We start from the raw sequence: 6,425 nt of genomic DNA on the forward strand, positions 1-6,425 counted from the left end.
CAGGTAAGTTATGAAAAAAATAAAGAAAACAAATTTTGTTGCGCGCGCTGCATCGCATTTGGCGATGCAGCGCACGCAACAAAGTTCGTTTTCTTTATTTTTTTCGTAATTTACCTGCAATCGGCCGTATGCCGCATTTTGCAACCCCCCACCATGCCCCTCCTCTGCCCCACGTCACCGCCCCAGTAACACGCTCTATACGGGCCGTCGCTGCAAATGGACTAGACGGCCAGACTAGGACCGCAGCTGAAGAACTGGGGAGGAGGGAGTTGTTCCACACACCTTGGTAAACAAGACTTCTTGGGCCTCCTGATGAGGAGTTACTGCTAGTTAGGCACCAGGGAGAAAGCTCGGCCAAGCCAGGCAGTTTTAATCCCTGCAGCAGTGTGACCCACTCTGGTAGCCCCGGGAGCAGCCGTGCTGCAGGGCCTATGCCCAGGCAGCTGAAAAGGGAGCCAGGTTTGGTCTTCATGCGCTGTGCCTTGTGTCTGGTATTATCCTATGTTGTCAACAGTTGCTGTGCCTTCCATAACACTGTTTTACTCCTCTCCTCTTGTATGTTAGCTGTTTACCAATTAAACCTAAATGTGAGGTTTTTGCCTAATCATTAGTTTTTGTTTAATTTTTAATGTAAGCCACACATGTTAAAAACCTACAACAGGAGTAGTAAACTCCTTAAAGGAAGTTATTTGTGCCTTCATTGCTTTACCCTCTTCTCACATCATACTAAAAAATGGAGGTCACATTCTTTACACTGAGCTTTCATTTTTGGTGCACCGCATCCCTCTGCTGTGAAAGCACCCTGCCACAGTTCTGTTCCTGTTTATGTCATGTAAAGTCTACTTTCCACTGGACAAAATAGACATTATATCTTCTTGTCCCCATAGGAAGTCCTCATGTTTTGAGCATCAGGAGATATAACTTCACCACTCCTGAATGTAATGGCTAATTTACAGTGGGCTGTGCATTTTAATGACATTAGCCTAATGGGATAAAATTAGGGGTGGGCAGAAGTCGCAAAGCTTGATTCTGTGGAATTTACATAAAGACTCTGAGAGTTTCCGCACAGTTCTGTGAGCAGGCAGAATTTGGCACATCGCTCTGGTTTTAGCACCAGGAGCTTGTTCTGTGCTGTAAAATCAGTTAAAATGGCACCAAGCGGCATGTCAGAGAGCGCTTCTTCTTTCTGCCGCAAAAGTAGATTTTTTACTCGAGTGGCAGCTTTTTCAGTGTGAGTGGTTGAGACCTGCCGCAACTGCCAGCATTGAGAAATCTCACCGGTAGGCATTCTAGCACCCGAAAATTGCTCTAGGAGACGCAAATTCTCACTTGATAACTTAATGTTGGCGAGCCGCGTGCGAGAAAAAACTCTGTCAATTGGCGTTGTTTTGCCAGAACTCTGCGCTTCAAGTAGAATGCCCAGTGGGAAAAACTCCGCAAATTCCAACAGTGGAGCGGATTTTTTCAACCCGCCCCATATCATATATTATTTATAATTGTAACTTGAGTTGCCTGAATGCATTTTATGAGAGTATATCCAGGAATATACCTCACATGGGATTTTTTTCTCTGCAAAGAAATGGAGGCTTTCAAGCATATTGTTAATAATGGCATATTTTGTAATCTTTCAGAAAAATAATTACTTTGAACAAATACACCAGTCCACAAAATGAGATTGAACACATCTTTCCCAATCAATCAAGCGTTTCCTTCTCTGCAACGTTCTTTCTGCTATGTTTGCTGCATGTGTGTCTGTAATCTATGTCTCCTGATAGTTCTCTTTCAGTAAACACACTCAGGGATTTTTCCTTAGCTTCTTTCCAATTCCAGGCATTGTCACGGCCATTCATGTACAGAGTCATATTAAAACTCTGAAGTGTTGCCTATAAAAGTCAAGTAAAAACACCTGTGATATTCAAATATATACATTTACAATAATTTACCTTAAAAGGCCGAGAAGTATCTGCTACAGTTTTGGCCATTTGACAAACGCTGAAAAAAATCAATATTGTAAAACAGACAGACAGACTGCTACAGGCTGAGAAGCAGACAAGGCACATTTTGAGTCTATAATAGTTCTCAAGGAAGCAAGATCTTCTAATAAACAGACAAGTATCAGTAGCAAGGACCAGTCTGGCCTTCAACTTTTTTTATTTTTTTAATTTTTTTTAAAGACCTTTATTGAGAGATACACAGTACACAGCTGACAACCTACAACCCAATGGGCCGGCAGCGGAAGTAATCTTGTATGTGTAGCCAAATAACACAGCCCTGTGCCATCAACCCGGGGGTACGGCGGCGTTAATAAACAAGTGTATCAAATTGTAGGGAAGAAGGACATAGGTCTTAGGTCTTAGTTTCTCTTAGAACCACTTTTCAACACAAGCATGTGCCCCAACAGGCGTAAATGTATCTAACAGTCAAAACTCCCCCCCCCCCACCCTTTTCAACTAACGGTCCACACTGTACGCACCGTATACCTTTCACTTCCCGGTGGTGCGACCTACGCATCACTATCTTAGCCCTCGGAGCGTCAAGAGCAGTGGTATATTACACATCCCCGGGGTCTGCCTGCTCGACAGATGGAGGCACACAAATGCCCCCTCTGAAATCATTCCACTTGGACCACACCTCGACCCACTTACGGGGGCACCCTCTCGCCACATAGACGGTCTTTTCCTGCAGCATGCACCAGTCCATGTCTCTGTTCCAGTCTGACAATGTGGGCGGAATAGAACTTCCCCAGAGTCTAGCTATGTTCCTCTTCGCCACCATTTGCCCGAGCGTCACCCAGAGCCTCCCCTTTGGTGGCAGGTCCGTAGGCTCCCATATATTGAGGAGGCACCTCTTAGCCTCCAGGCGAATTTCCACCTCCCACACCTCCTCCATACACCGCACCACCCTTCGCCAGTACCTCTGAACCTTCGGGCAGCCCCACAGCACATGAAAGAAGGTACCTGTGCCACCACATCCCCTCCTACAGAGCGCTGTGTCCGCCCTCCCCATCGCGTGAAGTCTCGTACAGGAGATGTATACTCTATGTAAAATCTTCAATTGGATAAGCCGCAGTCGGGATGATATCGCGACCTCACGCGGGGAAGCCAAGGCATAAAGCCACTCCTCATCATCTATCTCTAGGCCTTCGGCCACCCATTTGTCTCTGAGGGGGATAAGCATATCGGGGGGATTGTTAATAAGTTTTTTGTAGGTGAGGGATATGGCGTGTTCCGGGAGGTGTCCGTCTAGCAGCCTGTCCTCAAGCGGGGAAGCTGGCGGCAGTTTGGTCTCAGGGGGAATGTTCGACTGTAGGGAGTGGCGCACCTGCAAATACCTAAAGTATTCGGTTTGCGCCAGTTCATATGTTTCTCGCATTTGCGCAAACGTGTGGATCCCTGTAGGGCCCCAGATGTCCTTAATTTGAGAGATGCCAATTAGGTCCCAGTTTCGGAACCCCTTGGTGCGTCCCAGATTGCCCAATATTTCGGAGGCCCAAAGTGGTGTGGCCATTGTGAGGATTCCCGACCAGCCGAGCTTCTTCTGCGCGGTGCGCCAAATCTGTACCGAATGGAGCGTGGTTCCGGTAAGTCTACGTAGACCTCGTCTCGAGTAAAGCGCTATTTCGTAGTTCCCCCCGGGAAGCAGCCATCTATCCATGCCGTAGGCCGGGTCGTTCCCATCCCCATACGTCCCGTGGTTTATTGCGGATAAATGGGCCGCCCAATAATATTTACGGATGTCGGGAAGGGCTATACCGCCATCGTACCACCCCAGGGTGAGCTTAGCCAGCGAGATTCGGGGCGCCCCGGCCCAGAGGAGGTCGCGGAGAGCGGCCTCGATGGCCGCGAAGTAGCTGTTCGGGACCAGGTCCGGGTAGTTTTGCAGCGCATATAGGAACCGAGGAAGCGCTAGCATCTTAAACAGGGCTGCCCGGCCCAGCAAGGACAGTGGCAGGTGCTGCCAGGATTTAGCCTCTCTTTGGAGCCGCTGCAATGGCGGCTTGAGATTGTGCTCGTATAGCTTGGCCTTATCAGCGGTGATGTAGACACCCAGGTACTTAAACCCGTCCTCTGCCACCGTAATAGGACAAGTGTCAGGGAGCCTCGGAGGGTTCCCACGCAGGACGTATAGATGTGATTTGGCCCAATTGACCCGGAATCCGGAATTGCGACCGAAACTAGCCAGAATGTCGAGTGCCACTATTATCGACCCTCGCGGCCTGTAGAGATAAAGGAGTATGTCATCAGCGTATAGGGATATTCTATCCTCCCACCCCTCCGCCCATGCTATGCCCCTTAATGCGGCATCCTGCCTTATCCAGGCCGCGAGTGGTTCCAGGGAGAGGGCGAAAAGAAGAGGAGAGAGGGGACAGCCCTGCCGTGTCCCCCGTTCCAGCGTGAAAACTTCGGACAGCTTGTTGTTTACCAGCACCTGTGCCAGGGGTTCAGCGTACAGCAGCCGCACCCACGCTATGAATTGAGGCCCAAAGCCTAGTTTGCGCAGGACCGCGAACATATACGGCCACTCCAGGGTGTCGAATGCCATGGTGGCGTCCAAAGAGACCACCACCGCGTCCTCCTGCAGTCTGTGGCGCTGCCCCAATACCCCATTCAGTCGCCTGATATTGAGGGCCGTGTTGAGGTGGGGCATGAACCCCGACTGGTCGGGATGGACCAGTGAAGGGAGCACCGACTTAAGCCTATTGGCCAGCGTCTTCGCCAGTATCTTGGGCTCCGCGTTAAGAAGCGAAATCGGCCTGTAGGACGCACAGGAGTCTCTGGGTTTACCTTCTTTTGGTATTGCCACTATAGTTGCTATACGCTGATCCCGGGGCAGCTTTCCCACTGCCCTGCTGTGATCGAACATGAGTTTCAAGTGCTTACTAGTGACGTCCGGCTGGAGCTTGTAAATCTCTATTGGGATGCCATTGGGGCCGAGCGCCTTACCCGGGCGGAGGTCCCCTATCGCTCGCTGCAGCTCGGTCTCGGTGATCGGGCCATCCAGGGCCTCACGGTCTGCATCCGATAGGGTGGGCATGAGTATGTCGGTAAGGAGGTCCACGGAGTCCTCCTCCGGCCGATCCGACTCACACTGGTAGACCCGCTGGTAATGCGTGGCAAACTGTTTGACTATTTCCCGGGGCTCTGTAATCGCTCTCCCGGACTCGGTGCATAGCTCAGGCACCACCCTGCCGGCCCGTTGTTTCCTTTCGAGCCAGGCAATAAGCTTCCCGGCTTTGTCGCCCTGGTCGTATATTCTACCCAGCCGGTGCCTAGTCACAGTCTGAGCTTCTTGGGTCACTAATGCTTTGTATTCAGCCGCCTTTAATTGCATTGTGTGTCTGACCTCCCGGTCGCCGCTTGCCGGCGCCTCCCTCTCCAGGACCTCCAAATCTGCCTCCAGTGTCGCGACCTGCTGGCACCGCTCCGGCCGTCTGGCCGCTATGGCCGAGAGCGCCTCACCCCTCACCACAGGTTTAAATGCCTCCCAAAGGGTGACCGGGGAGTCGACCGACCCAGCGTTTTCCTCGAAGTAGCGTGAGATGGAGGTGGAGATGTGCTTCCTGGTGACCTCATGTTTTAGATGCCAGGCGTTTATTGGGGCTATGCAGCCCTCCCGACCGCTCCCAAATGTGATATGTGTTTGGACCGGTGAGTGATCAGAAATGCCTCTAGGGAGGAGCTCTGCCTCGAGCACCACCATATCCTGTTGCAGCAGGGTGAGGATGTAGTCCAGTCGTGAGAACGAGTGATGCGCCCCTGAGAAAGACGTAAATTGGCTGTCGGTGGGATGGAGCAGGCGCCAGACATCCGTGAGCCCGAAGGCCTCAAGAAAGTCCGCCAGCCACCCTTGCCCCTGGGGCAGGTCTCTGGGGGGCTGCCTATCTCGGGATCCTGAGGCCACTGCATTGAAGTCCCCTCCCAGTACTAGCTGACCCTCTGGAAGTGAAAGGAGAAGTGTGCCCAGGTCTACGAAGGCCCGGGGCTGGAGGCCTGGCGGGACATATACTGAGAGTAGGTTAATCGTATGGCCTTCCCACCGCCCAGATATAGCCGTGAAGCGGCCCTGCGGGTCAGTCTTGGTGAGATCTATGTGGAGGGGCAACAAGCGATGCAATAGTATCCCCACCCCCCGCGATCCGGAGGTGAAACCTGAGTGTGCTGCTAGAATATAACCACATCTATTCAGGGCATGACATACGTTCCACATCAAGTGCGTTTCTTGCATGAACACCACATCCGGTTGGTGCCGTTTGAGAAATTGCAGGACTATAGTGCGTTTGAGTCTGTCCCCCAAACCATTAACGTTCCAACTAAGGACCTTCAAACTTTTTTCCCATCTCCTAGCCATAGCCGTGCCTTGTCAGGGTGCTCCGTCCCACTACCCCGGCTGCGTACTTGCTGACATAGTTCGTGTGACCGTAGAGG

This window comes from Triturus cristatus, chromosome 7, assembly GCF_964204655.1.
Source record: "Triturus cristatus chromosome 7, aTriCri1.1, whole genome shotgun sequence".
Lineage (NCBI taxonomy): Eukaryota > Metazoa > Chordata > Amphibia > Caudata > Salamandridae > Triturus > Triturus cristatus.